General features: G+C 49.9%; 1 protein-coding gene across 3 annotated transcripts in view; it reads left to right on the top strand.

Moving 5' to 3' along the window:
* The first annotated feature begins 2,323 nt into the window (after nt 1-2,323).
* The window catches only part of RASSF8 (Ras association domain family member 8), an 82,965-nt gene continuing 70,500 nt past the window's right edge, over nt 2,324-14,788 (top strand). The window contains exons 1-2 of one of the 3 annotated variants that reach the window (XM_007517909.3): nt 2,324-2,603; nt 6,846-7,029. The gene's annotated coding sequence lies outside the window, so the exon portion shown is untranslated. The remainder of the gene's footprint in view (nt 2,604-6,845; nt 7,030-14,788) is intronic. The other 2 variants (XM_060194546.1, XM_060194547.1) reach the window with 2 other exon arrangements.

The following is a 14,788-nucleotide window of genomic DNA, read 5'->3' on the forward strand; positions in this document are numbered from 1 at the left end:
CCACAGGTGTGGGTGGTGGGATTTGAAGCCCCCCTCCTGAAATGTCTAGAAAATGGGGCAGGTTATTTATTTATTTATTTATTTATTTTCCAAAGAATTGTTCAGCTCTGGCTTATGGTAGTGTGGGGGGTTGAACCTGGGATTCTTTGCAGAACCATTATGCTATCTACCCCGCCCCCTCTTTAAAATTTGTATAAAGAATATTTTACTTATTTATGAACACAAGATAGGGTGAGAAGGAGAAGCAGAACATCACTCTGGACCATGGCCTGCTGCACCTTGTTCACTGCACCACCTCTTGAGACTTTTGTAATCCAGAGTACATTCTTCCTGTAACAGAGCAAGTCAGCCTGAAAACTTGTGGCTTCGTTTCTAGAGAAATCCTGGTTGTATTTTGTGGGTTTTCAGGTGATTTTTCTTTTCTTTTCTTTTCTTTTCTTTTCTTTTTTCCTAGTTTATCAGGAGCACCATCTGAAATGGCTCCTAGTCCCTATCAGGTACTTCATAATGCCTTTCCTCTCAATCCCTTGCCCTGGTATACTGCCTCTGTTGACCTCAACTAAATCATTGCAGCCAGGGACACCATACCATGCCATTGCCCTTTTGCTTCAGATTGTATCCAGAGATGCCAAGCCTGAAATGTCAACTTTACAACTCTAATAATCTGACACCAAGTTTTGTGTGCTACTACGATTTCATCTTCACTTCTCTAGGCACACAACCTCACCAATGTGTTCTGGAGCCTCCTCTCTCCAGAGCCCTGCCCCACTAGGGAAAGATAGAAACAGGCTGGTGGTATGAACCCACCTGCCAACACCCATGTTCAGCAGAGAAGCAATTACAGAAGGCAGAACTTCCACCTTCTGCACCCCAAAAATAATTCTGGTCCATACTCCCAGAGAGGGAGAAATGTTAGGAGGAAGCTGACCAGAGGGCTCTGAACTCCAATTTCACCAGGACCTGGAGTGAGGAGAGGAAAAAAGGAAGGACATTCAGAAGTAGTGGTAGGTGACTAAGAAAGGAAGACAGGACCGTCGAAAAAAATCCAAAAATATATAAGTACAGATATAGACAGATGGGGGAGTAGATAGCATAATGGTTAGACAAGCAAGACTCTCATGCCTGAGGCTCCAAAGCCCCAGGTTCAATCCCCTACACCACCATAAGCCAGAGCTGAACAGTGCTCTGGTATAAAAATAAATTAATAAATAAATATAAATCAATAAAAACAAAAACAAAGAGACTCTCATGCCTTAGGCTCCAAGGTCCCAGGTTCAGTCCCCCACACCACCATAAGCCAGAGCCAAGCAGTGCTCTGGAAAAAAAGAAAGAAGAAAAGAAAAAGAAAGTTCTGGGGAAAAAAAGAAGAAAGAAAAGAAAAAGAAAGTTCTAAAAATATTGGTAGTTACAGAAATAACAGTCCACTTGTACCTGTGACCCTGGAAGAACCACTGCAGTTTCCAATGGAGGGAATGGGGACACAGAACTCTGGGGGTGGGAACGGTGTGGAATTGTACCCCTGTTATCTCGTAATTGTGTGAATCAATATTAAATCACTTTTAAAAATGGAGAAAAAATAAATCAGTAAAGTTAAATGAAAAACAAAAAGGAAAAGAAAATGGAGCCAGGGAGCCCAGGCCACGGTGTCACGCTCGGAGCAGCCACCTACCAAAAAACTAATAAGGAGGCTGCCAGAGGGGGCGACCCGCACGCTGAGCCCGCCCTCACCTCAGGCCCCAGCGCCCCATTTCTGACGGACAACCGGGCTTCCCGCTCAAAATGCAAACGCAGCACCTGCGTTTGTTCTGGAAGGTTCTTCGCACCTCAGGCAGCGAGCGCCCGGCTCTCAGCCTGCCGTGGTGGGGGCGCCCCTCCTTGCGTTTTTTGTGTTTTTTGAGGGGACCCCATGGGGGTTTCCTGGCTGCCTGGCTACTCACGGGGTGCGTGTCCAGCCCGGACGCGAAGCCCCTCAGGGTGACCCGCCTTGTAGGGGGCGACTGTGCTGCTTTTGCTGTCTTTTCTGAGGGAAAAACCGCGCGCCTGCTTCCGGGGTGTCTGAGGGGGCTTCCGGGGGTGTCTGAGGGGAGCCTCCCCGTGACGGCGGCGTCCCACGTCCCGGGGGTCGCGGGGCCCCCGCCCCAGAATGCCGCGCGCGGGCGGCCCAGTTCCGTTACCAAGGCGCCGCGGCGCTGCAGTCCCGCCGCCGGCCGCAAGGGGCGCGCGCGTGCGCTCCCGGGTTCGCTTCTCAGCTCGAGGCCAGCGAATGGGGCGGGGCCGCCCGGCCCGGCCCGGCCCGCCCGGCCCCCAGCCCTGAGCCCGGGCCCCGGGAGCGAGCGGCCGCCCGGTCCGCCGCCTCAGTCCGCCGACCCGCGCACGCACGGCCGCGCCTCGCCCGCCTCCTCGTCCGCGCCACCCGGGGCCCTAGCAGCCGCGGCTCTCGAGCCCGCCGGGGGCGTCAGCGCGGCCCCTCAGCGGCGCCCCTGCCCATTGGCCTCCGCCAGGGCCTCCCTGCGAGCGGCGGGCGCGGCCCGGGCTCCCGGCTCCCGGCACCTCACACACGGCAGCCGCCGCCGGCCTGCGGGGGCGCGCACTTGCGAAACTCTGTGAGTATCAACTTTGCTGCTCCGCGGCCGCGGGCCTCCTCCGCACCCGGCGCCCCGCACCCCTCTCCTGAGCGCCCTGCCCACCCGGGGTTCCCGCACCCCTGTCCGGAGCTCTCTCTGACCTGGGGTCCCGGCACCCCTCTCCTCTGCGCCCTCCGCACCCGGGGTACCCCGGAGGCCCCGCGCCAGGCTGGCTCTGCGCCTGGGAGTCAGTCCCCAGTGGTCCTGCCCGCACCCCATTTTCTGTGCCGCCCGTCTTTGAGTCTGGGGGTCCTGTGCACCCCGCCCCGCACCCCTTCTTCCGTGCCCCGAGAGAGCTTGAGTCTCCGCCTGGGGTCCTGGGGGTCCTGCTTGCGCCCTGCTCCGTGCCCTGCACCTGGGCGTCCTCGCACCTCCTCTCCTGTGCATCACCACCCCCCATCCTCGGGACCCCCGGGCGCCCAGCTCCCCCTGCAGGGAAGTCCCAGCCGGTCGTCCTCGGCCCGGGACCTGGGCAGACCCTTGGCCGCAGGGGATGTCGCCTCCTTCCTGCTCCCGATGAAAATCCAGGGTTCGCACCTTCCGGAGGACGCAGCTCCAGTGTCCAGGGGCTTCAAGTCTGTGGGGACGAGGACTCTGCCCCCTTTCTGCAGCCCCCACCCCCGCCCCAGGAGGAGACTCCAAAGTGGAGCCCTGGTGCCCTCTGCGAAGTGTGGAGGGTTAGTGGGTAATACTGGGCGGCCTCTGGGGCCTGAGAGGGCTCACGGCTGCCCTGGGCTGGCTTCCCAGCTGGGCCGTGTGGTGTCCTTTGAGCATCTCCAGCCGCCTGGGGCTGCCGGTCACTACTTTCTCAGCATCAGATGGCAGGGGGGACGAGTGTCACTTGGAATGGGGGGTTCCTGGTGCCCTCCGAGCTTTGGGGGTGCACAGTGACTGCTGAGGATGGACCTGCCACCACACCAGAGCTTTGCATTAAGGGGAAGAAAATCCTTTCAACCTGCTGACAGCAGGAACCACTGAGCTTCCCGAAGAATGGGGCTCAGAGGCACTTCCTGCCTGTTTCCTGCCCGACCCCCAGGCATCTTTAAATATGTATACCCCTCCTAGGCCTGAGGTTGGGTTAAGTCTCCCCTCCTGGGAACCTCCAAGTTGGTGCCCCCCCCCCCCCAGTCTTTCTTACCTTGGTTGAGAAATAGGTGAGGTTGTTTTGGACAGCAAATGGGTAGGTTTTCACTGCCTTTCCAGCATCCTAGGGGAGCCCTCTGCAGGAATAGGCTCTGGGTGCACTGAAAATCTGTGGGCAGAACATAGCAGCAGGTCCTGGAGCATGGTTGATGTGAGTTTCCCTCTCTTGGCGGGTATGTACATGGTATTGAATTTGAGCATCTCTGCATGGAGATGTCCCAGGACCTTAAAAATTGCACATACTCATACAGCACTTTAAGAAAACTGAACATTATTTGAAGATGATTCTTTGGAAGGCTCAGCCCAAAGAAGATGTAGCTTGTGAGGCAGATGACTGAAACCTTTGAAAATCTCCCACTTTCCACATTTTCTTTCCTCTTAATGTCTCAAGCTGGTACTTTCATCACAGGTGCTCTTGGCAATAATGCCTGGGATTCTTTGTAGGTTCAGTGATCACTCAGCTGGGGGCTGGGGAGTGTCAGAGCCAGCAGGGAGGGACCCTGGAGATGTTCAGAGGGAAGGTGAAGGGCAGCATGCTGGGGGAAAGCAGGGACCAAGAAGAGGTGATGTTCGGTTTGCTTCCAGGGTGCAAGTGAACTGGACTTGGCATTGGGTTGAGACTCTTGGATGCTGCAGACTTTAACTTCTGTGTAGTGATGGTATTATTTCTCTTTGCCTGAGTTCATTTTTGTGTTGATTGTTTTAAAATCTGAATCTCAGTGCTTGGCTGTTGTAACCTTTTGAACAGGGTGACTCGCTTTGATTTTTGACCTAAATTAATGCCTTGTCACTGTAAGAAGTTTTTCAGGCAGTCCTGGTTGTTCATTGGTCTCAATGTTGAATTATTATGTTGGGGGTCAGAATAGTATTTGTTCTTGGGCATGCTCTTTTCATCGTGGTTAATTTCTGATATGACAGTGTTGCCCTGTTATTGTTCCTATCTTGCAAGTGTACAACACATTGCAGAATTCTTTGCAAGTGAAGTGAGGTGGCACTGGGAATGGGGTAGGAGACTCTGTTATCAGTCTGAGGGTTTGGCTCTTGAGGGTAAGTGCCTGTCCCCTGTTTGCCCTCCCTGTGTTCCCTCCTTGATTAGATATCAATAGAATCTGGAATTTAGAGTGCAGAGCTGGTGCTCGAGTGGGAAAATGCTTGCTCACAGCCAGCCTTGGTGCAGGTGTGACTTTGTCACTCAGGAAAGAGTGAGCAAGGCTGTACAATTTCTGCCTCTGCAATCTAGTTTGTTTTCTGTGAAAGTGGGATACTGACAGCACCTCTACATCTCCAGAACCAATCTATTGACTATTCCTTCTCTGCTCTTGGACAGATATTCTACTTTCTCTGTATGATTCCTGCCTGAGACCCTGGCCACATGATTATTTTATTAATGCCACACTGAGGAATGAACTTAGAGCTTTGCTAGTAACACTACTGAGCAGCCTCCTGGCCTGTTTATTTATTTAAATTTAGAGAGAGAGAAAAGAAAGGGAATGAGAGACCAAGAGGGGAGAGACACTTCATCACCATTCCACCACCCATGGAGCTCTCTCCCATGTCCTCCACAGTGCTCCCACATGGTGCTGGGCCTTGGGCCTGTGGCTTCATGGGTGATAAGGAGGATGTTCTACTGGGTGAGCCATCGCTGGCTCCCAGCCCTGTCCACTTCTCTGGCACGTTCTGCCACACCTGTCTGGTTCTCAGTCTCCACTGTGCTGCCACCCCAGCTCATCCATCCTTATCTGTCCCCAGTGTAAGTGGTGTCATGCACACTGCTTCCCGTTCAGTGTGCGCCTACCAGCAGCCTCATGAAGAAAACAAAAATCAGTCTCTCACTTATTTTTATTTTTTGTCACCAAGCTTGTTGATGGCAAAAAAATTTTTTTTCCTTCTCTTTTCTGATGGCAGCAGAGGAGGGAGAGAGACAGTGAGACATCTGTAGCACTGCTCCACTGCTTTAGAGAAGCTCCTCCTGCAGGTGAGGACTGGGGGCTTGAACTTGAATCCTCACACATGATGGCATGTGCGCTCTACCAAGTGCACCAACACCCAGCCCCATCCCTTGCTATTTCAAGCCTTCATAGTTCAGAGGGAACACAGCTCTTGTTAGGGGATAAATACAGAACTCTGTACATGGCTTCATGTTCTCTGTGAATTAGCCCCATCCTATTGGTGCAGGCACAGACCTCAGTTGTTGTCCAGGCTATTTATTGGTCTCTGTATTCTGGAACCATCTCCGTGGGTCACTCTTCCCCTCCAGGTACTAATCAGGCCTGACCCTACTTAGCTTCCAACATCAGAGGAGATCAGGCATGTTGAGTGAGGGTGGTATGGCTATAGACACCTTGGATCATTTCTCATCCCTGGAAGCGGGTTCAGATATATATCTTCCTCGTCAAGGTCTTCTCTGAGGTCACCCCAAGCATCATGTAACAGAACCCCTTTATTTTTTCTGTAGGAACATAGCCATTATCGTCTTGTTAGTAATTACCTAACTCGTAAGAGTGTATACTTTTAGTCTTTGTATGAGAGAGAGATAAAGTACATTTCTTCATGTGCCTCCCTGGACCTCAAGTGTGTAAAGCCTACACTCTGCCTGCTGAGTCATCTCCCTGGCCACAATTATTTATCTCTTAGTTGTCTGATATTTCTCTTTTGCCCTTGAGGGTAGGAATACTACCAGGTTTATTCACTGGTTAATTATATGTTTGTACCCAGCACTTAGTATGTATATTAAGTATTCAGTAAATACTATTGTCGTGGTTCAGGTAGTATTATTAGTTTATTGGTTTTGTATTTATAGCTCAAGTGCCTTCTTTATCACCATTAAATCTACATTTTCTAACAGAGCAAGCAGGCCAGCACTTTACTGTGTCCCTTAGCTGGTTGTTATGTCTCCTATGGCACAATCTTTACAGACCTTGGGTACAATTAACGTATCTGGGCCCTGAAAAATTTGTAGCAATAAATTGAAACATATTTGAATTAGTGTTACCCTCATGCTTCTCTGTTGTCCCAAATCATTTTTCTAAGTTCATCATTAAAGCAATTACTTTTTTTTTGCTTGTTTGTTTTTGTCAGCACAGGATTCCTGAGAGAAAGACCCCTGATACCCGTTTGACATACATCACATGATAATGTCACCAGCAGCCACGTCAGAAACGGGTGAAGAGAGCCGAAGCAGAAAACCGAGCACTGGGCTCTGAGGGTGCTCAGCTGTGAACACGGCTCAGCCGATGAGGCTTTCTCCCACCATGTAGCTCAGGTAGGAGAGGCGCCGTTTAAACATGGGGGCCACCTCAGGGTCAGGCACCCCTCTTCCCTTCCTACCGCTGAAGCCTGCCTCCTTCCAGCCAAGAAAGTCTCATGACTTAGAGCTTTGAGTATTTTTGGTCACAAGGCCGCTCATTATAAAATATTAGTGTGATGCTCTGTGCATGGAACCAGTTCTTGATTCCTGCATCTGGCCCCAGCTTCTTCCAGAATCACCCACCCCACCTCCCTTTCAGAAATTCCCTTGCACAGCCCTAGACTTTTCCTAGGACCTACTAGGCACTCAGGGGCCTGGGAGTGGACCCTGGCCCTTTGGGAATGTGTGGAATGCACCCTCCTCACTCAGCATTCAGGCCCCTTCAGGCAGTCAGACCTGAGTGGGCTGGGCCCCTAAATGTGTCCCCTGGAAGCTCAAGGAGAACAGAGGACAACAGGGAGCAGGGAAGCAGATTTTCAGTTCCTAGGATGTGCCAAGCTCTCACAGAAGAAGGGTTCATCTGATCCAGCTTCAGAAAGGAATGTGAACCATTTATATATATGCTTAAGGAATTGTCCCCTCATGCCTTTTGTTTTCCACCCAGGTAGAAGGGGAGAGGGCCCTTGCCCTCAGCCTTCCCTTGCTCCTTCAGACCCAGTTAGCCTGCATAAAGCAACCTATGTCGTTGCTATAAGACCCCACCTGGAATTTGACTTTGGGGTTGGCCTAGTGCCTTATCAGAACACAATATTTGTAGCCCACACTGAGAGGGAAATGTAGGGCTGCTTTCTGCCTCTTGTATTCAGCCCACTGGCTGCTGGTTTGACCTTGAACATGTTGCCTGGGGCCTTTTAGCACAGGTGATTTTTAGCACCTTTATCTCACAGCCTTCCTATAGTCTTATGAAGGACTTATTTTTGGCTTTTTTGTTTTCTTAGCATATCCAGATGCATCACGGTTAACTCCAGTGCATTAAGGAACAGTATTTCTTTATTCAGCACCATAATTTTACTCTTTTGTTTTGATAAGAAATCAGACAAAGATGCAAGTTGTAACCAGAGGAGGGTTGTGGTCTTTTACTCCCAACTCTTAAGTCCTTTGAGTGATTCACTTTGTCCCCCTTGCAGACTGGTGTTGGCTTTTGAATGGTAAAGCATGTGCCAGCAGTCTGTGGTGTTCCCATGTGGCACCAGAGCTTGAACCCAGGGACCCACACCCAGCAGTATCTGTGCTCTGCCTGCTGAGCCATCTCTCCATGCTAGAGGTGCTCTTTGCTCTTGTCTGGCCAGGGTCTTCTTACTCAAAGCATATCTACTTTTGGCCAAGGGCAGGACCATCTGTGTGGCTGCAGGGAGGGGTGGAGGGACAGGAGGGTGGTGCGAGTCAGGGACAGGGGCACAGCTGTGCCCCAACCTGCACTACCAGGGACCACGGGGCAAGCAACCCTGTGGCTCTCCATGCATGCCACCTCATTGCCAGGGGAAGGAGGACACCCCTTGACAGAGAACTTGGTGATGTGAGGGTTCCGTTTACTGATGTATATGAAGCAGGGAGCATACAGGGTGCACTCTACCTTCTCTATCCTCCTCTCAATTTGTGCTTGCTTTTTTTTTTTTTTAAGATTTTATTTATTTATTCATGAGAAATGATAGGAGAAAAAGAACCAGACATCACTCTGGTACATGTGCTGCCGGGAATTGAACTCAGGACCTTATCCACTGCACCACCTCCCAGACCACCTATCCTTCAATTTCTTCCTGTCCTATCAAAATAAAATATAAAGACAATAAAAAAGGAAGAGAAAAGAAGGAAGGAATGGCCTCTGGAAGTAGTTGATTCCTTGTGCAGGCACTGAACCCCAGTGATAAATGTAGTGGCAATCAATCAATAAATTAATAAATAAGCAACTGAGGAACAGGATAATCATGTGTGCTTGAGACCTGGGCTCCACAAACTATGAAGACAGACCTGTCTAGAGTATTAAACCCACTTTTGGCTGCTCCAGTTCCATCCTGTGTGATGGCCAAGCTATGCTTGCCATGTCTTGGGCTCTGGTGTGGCCTCTGAATGGTCTGAATACAGCCAAGCAGCCTGTCCCCCACTTTCCTCTCCTCCTGCTAGGCTCACAGGCTCCCTTCTCCCCCCACCATCCCCCCTGGCACAGATGGGGGCAACCGCCTCATTCCCATCACTTACGGCCCTTGGGTCAACCCCACTCATACTGTCTCTTTTAACCACCCCCATCTTCCCCCTCTACCCCTCTCTTCCATGCACACACCGGGGAACAGCTTCCACCAGCCCTCACTGAGCTTGGGAACCATGCAATATCACCTGCCCAGCCTGGCCTATCCTCACAGGGAAGAGATCGATCCTTGGGAACCCTCCTTCTTCTCATCCTCCACATGCTTCTTTGTCTCTTCCTTTGTGCTGCCTTTTGAGGCCTCTACTTCACGGAGCACTTCAGAGAGGCTTGGCAGCACCCAGACCCCAGGTTCAGAGCCCTTGTGGCCTGGTCCCCTGATGCAGTTCAGAAGTGGAAGTTGTCTCTTTGAAGCTCCACTGCTGTTTATGCCCTTGCAGTTGGGGGTGCAGAGGGCATCTCTTTTAACACAGCAGCCTCTGTGTGAAAACCTCTGAGGCAGGAAAGAAATTCCTTCACAGAGGCCCCACATGGATCCAGCTGTCCAGATTCATGGTCTGCCTCCTAAGACTCACTCAGAAGCCTCAGCTAGCTCAGCCTACAGATCTAGAGCAGTCTCCAGGCCTCCTGAATCAACATGAAGCTGAGCCTCCTCTTTGGCTCTGGGATTCAGAATAGAGCTGTCCCTCCTCCATTCTCCCAAATAGTGACTGCAGGTGTGAGAGATCTGGGGGGACCCTTTTCATGAGAACTGCTCATCCCCCCTCACCCCCCAAAAAAAACAGTCATTCTGTGTGTGGAAGGTTGAAAGAGAAAAGGGTGTTTTCAAGTACTCTCAGCTATTCTAACTAGCTCGGTGAAAGCACATGTTTATTCATTAGCACTTAGTGTGCACAGTGCCATCAACTCCAGTGGGTTGAGGATTCATCTTAAAAAATCTCATCATAGGGAGTCGGGCGGTAGCATAGCAAGTTAAGTGCATGTGGCGCAAAGTGCAAGGACCGGTGTAAGGATCCCGGTTCGAGCCCCCGGGTCCCCACCTGCAGGGGAGTCGTTTCACAGGCGGTGAAGCAAGTCTGCAGGTGTCTTTCTCTCCCCCTCTCTGTCTTCCCTTCCTCTCTCCATTTCTCTCTGTCCTATCCAATAAAAACTACATCAATAACAACAACAATAAAAAGACAACAGGGGCAACAAAAGGAAAATAAATAAAATTTAAAAAGAAAAATCTCATCATAAATAGTTAGGACCATAGTTTCATTTTCTTTTCTTCCTTCCTTCCTTTTCTTTTCCTTCTTTTTTCCCCATTATTCTTCTTTTCTTTCTGCCAGAGCTTTACTTAGCTCTGTCTGATGGTAGTACTGGGAATTGAACCTGGAACCTCAAGCCTTAGGCAGGAGAGTCTTTTGCAGAACCCATATGCCATTTCCCCCACCCCAAGATCTATAGTTTCACTTCTACTCCTATGTGTGAGAGACTCATCTCACCTACCACTGAAGACTGTCTTGTCCTCATTCCTCTTCTTTCCATAATCATATAGTTTTCACAGAACCCAGGAGTCAGTTTTGTTATTATTTTGTGCAGGTCCATTTATTCTAGTTACTGACATCCCACATTTGAGTGGGTCCATCTGGCAGACATCTTTTTCTTCCTAACTTTTTTCACTCAGCAGAATCACCTCCAATTTCATCCATTTTGTCCTAAACACATATGACTTTAAAAAAAAAAAAAAGAAATGGAATTCTGTTCAGTTCTGTTTGGAGGTGGTGCAGGAGGTTGGACCTCAGGCCTCACACATGCTAATCCTCTGCACAACTACTGGACTCTGTCCCTGGCCCTATGTCAGTGCTTTAAATGGCAAAGTAGTGTTCCTTTGAATGTCCACTGCAGCTGCTTCCTCCAGTCATGTGCAGCTGGATGTGCAAGCTGATTTCACAGGCAGGTTATTGTGAGTAGCCAGGTAAGTATAGAGTGGGTGAGAGAGAGCAGCTGGGTAAGGAGAGGGTAAAAGCACACAGCCCAGCAGCATTTATATGATCAACATGAAAACACCTAAATACTTGACCTCAGGTCACAGGTTAAGTAAATGAAAGTGCAGATAAACTGTTACACAGCCATGAAAGCACTGGTAGGCCAGAGAGATGGTTCACTGGGAGAGCATCTGCCTTGCCATGTTTATGGCACAGTATTGAACCTCAGCATCACAGTGAGGCACTGTAGCACCAGAGGAAATTCTGGTGCTATGGTCTCTCTCTGGCTCAGTGATCTTTCTCTCTCTTTAAAATAGTTTTATTTGTTTATTGGATAGAGACAGAAATAGAGAGGGAGAGAGACACCTGCAACTCTGCTTCACCTCTCGTGAAGCTTCCCCCCTGCAGGTGGGAATTGGGGGCTTGAACCCAGGTCCTTGCACATAATAATGTGCACTAAGAGCACTGCCACCCGGCCCCTCATCCTTACTTTTTAGTAATATGTGTGCTTAACCAGGTGTGCCACAAGGTCCCCTTGTCCTTACTCTTTGGTATGGGTAACTTGACGTGCCTTTGCATCTTTTTAAAAACTTTCTACCGTTACCTTGTACTTTTATAGTCAGAAAAGAGCAGCACTTGCTTTCTTGAGGAAGCCAAAGGAGGCTTCCCTGTGAGGAGCATGGCCAGTTGCCTTCTCGTGGCCTATGGTGGGGTCGGCCAGTGGCCCCCTTCTGTCTGCCTGGCCACTCAGGGACTGGGGCTGTGGGTGCATCCTTTAGCCCCTGCTACCCTTGCTGTGCTCACAGCCCTCACCTGGGCATATCAGCTTCTCAGTACACTGGCCTCGGGGGGTCCTTGGGGAGGCTGGGTCTGTGAGATGGTCTCCCTGGGTGTAGCCCCTCTGGGGCAGCTGGAGAGGGAGCAAGTGGTGGGTGTGTGGGGAAGTGTCACCAGCACTGACTTCCCTGTGAACCTGCCTGCAGCTCACACTTGATTGGAAGCAGGTGGCTTTGAAGGAGGCATGAGCAGAAAAGCTCTGTGGCAGCTTGGTAACAGAGGAGGAGAGAGAAAAGGGGAAGAGGGATGCCCTGTTTCAAGGATGCCACCCTCTAAAGACATCCTCTGGATTTTATCTATTTATTTATTGCCACCAGGGAGGGAGGGAGAGAGAGAGGAGAAGAGAGCAAGAGAGAGGGAGGAGAAGAGAGCAAGAGAGAGAGGGAGGGAGAGAAACATATCTGCAGTCCTGTTTACTGCTTGTGGAGCTTTTTCCCTTCAGGTTCTTCTTCTAGCGTTTGCCCTTCTTCCGTAGCCAGTCAACAGCATCAGGTTGAGCCTGATGTAAAGTTTTGAGACCTCCTTTGAATTTGGAGAGGTGGCAGTCGTTGACTATGTGGGTCATAGTCTGTCTGTAGCCACAGGGGCAGTTCGAGTTGTCTCTGGCTCCCCAGTGATGGAACATAGCGGCGCACTGGCCATGGCCTGTTCCCTTCAGGTGGGTAACAGGAACTCAAACCCAGCTCCTAGTGCATGGTAATGTGTGCTCATCCTGGTGTGCTACCACTGGCCCCCTAGAGTAGTAAAGAAGCACTCTGTAGCTGGGGAATTTGGCTGTCCCTTTCGAAGGGAGAAAGAAAAGTGGAACATCATTCCAGCATGCGTGATGTCAGGGATTGAACTCCGGGCCACACTGAGGCACTGTCCTCCTCTTGTCCCCTCTCCCCAGTGAGTCAGTGGGCAGCCCCTCAGCCCTGAGCCATAAAGAAGGTAGTGGGCATGGCTGGATGGGCAGGCCCCGTTCTGGATCCCCTCTGGTGGGATCCTCCCATAGCCTGATCCTGTTATCTAGGGAGTCCCTGTGGACGAGATATGCAGAACAGGCCTTATCTATCTCTGGGCCTGGCATTTCAGGAAATTAGCTCTGGAATGTGCTCAGTGAGACCAGGGTCCCTTGGGTGGGCTTGGGGGGAGAGTTTCTAGAACATTGCTCCTGAGTCTGTTGCGGAGGTTGAAGAGGGAGCTAGCTCTTCTAGGATGGAGGCAAAGAAGGCCTTGCCTGAGAGGAGACTGCATACAAGTCAGTGGAATCCACAACAGGTGATTCAGGGAGCTTGGAGGTAGAAAAACTCAGTAGTCTAGGTGTCCCTGAGGCTAAAGGCAAGGGGACCTGGGGCTGGGAGTGGCAGGAGCCTCTCTTAGCAGCCACCTGGAGGGAGAAATTCATCTCAAGGTGCCCTCAACTTTCTGAGCAAACTTGGCAACAGGCATACAGCTTTTCCTGTGTCTAGCCTGAATTTGAATTTATTTTTCATTTTTTTTATTTGTGGCTAATAGTAGGTTATAATTACAGTGTAGAGTTCCACGCCACCAGAGTTCTGTGTCCCCACCCTCCTATCTTGTAAAGATAACTACCAGAGTTCTCAGGTCTTAAAAAACAATTTATTTGCTTCTGGGTATATACATATATATTTTCAAGCTCATATCTTATCACTTCTTTAGATTCCACATGAGTGAAATCAACTGGTAGTTCTCTTTCATCTCTTTACTTATTTCGCTAAGCATAATCACCTCCAGTTTCATCCATTTTTGTCCCAAAGGACACAATATCATCTTTTTTGATTGCAGAGTAGTATTCCATGGAGTGTATATATCCCATAACTTCTTTAGCTGTCAGTGTGCATGTAGACTGCTTCCACTCTTTGGCTGTTGTGAATATATGAACACAGGGTGAATATGTTCCTTTGACATAGTGTTTGTGAAATGCCTAAGTGTAAAATTGCTGAATCATACTGAATGTGGATTTTAGTGGCTGTGAGGTTGAGAGTGCTGTGGGGTCTGCTCTGTTTCCAATGTTCCTCACACATTTTCCCAACAAAGAATTGATGGAAGAGCATGATTATTCAGGTAACTTAAACTTTTACTGAAAACAAAACATGTTAGGGAAAGATAGGGAGAGGGAGAGAGAAAGGGAAGAGAGACTTACATGGTTGAAGTCAGGGCCCAAAAAAGATGGAACATATTCAGGCTCCCACTTTTTTTTTTTATTTATAAAAAGGAAACACTGACAAAAACCATAGGATAAGGGGCCGGGTGGTAGCACAGTGGGTTAAGTGCACATGGTGCAAAGCGCAAGGACCTGCACAAAGATCCTGGTTCAATCTTCCAGCTCCCCACCTGCAGGTAGTTCGCTTCACAATCGGTGAAGCAGGTCTGCAGGTGTCTATCTTTCCTCCTCTCTGTCTTCCCCTCTTCTCTTGATTTCTCTCTGTCCTATCCAACAACAATAAAAATGACGACGACAACAACAACAACTAGGGTGACAACAAAGGGCAACAAAATGGGAAAGTGGCCTTCAGGAGCAGTGAATTTGAGGTGCAGGCACTGGGCCCCAGCAATAACCCTGGAGGGAAAAAAAAAGTAAAAAAAAAATTAAAACAAAAAAACAGGATAAGAGGGGTGCAACTCCCCACAATTCCCACTACCGGATCTCCATATCCCATTCCCTCCCCTGATAGCTTTCCTATTCTTTATCCCTCTGGGACTATGGACCCAGGGTCATTGTGGGGTGCAGAATGTGGAAGGTCTGGCTTCTGTAATTGCTTCCCCATTAATCATGAGCATTGATAGGTCGATCCATACTCCCAGCCTATCTCTCTCCCTAGTGGGG

The sequence above is a fragment of the Erinaceus europaeus genome, chromosome 7 (genome assembly GCF_950295315.1).
Source record: "Erinaceus europaeus chromosome 7, mEriEur2.1, whole genome shotgun sequence".
Lineage (NCBI taxonomy): Eukaryota > Metazoa > Chordata > Mammalia > Eulipotyphla > Erinaceidae > Erinaceus > Erinaceus europaeus.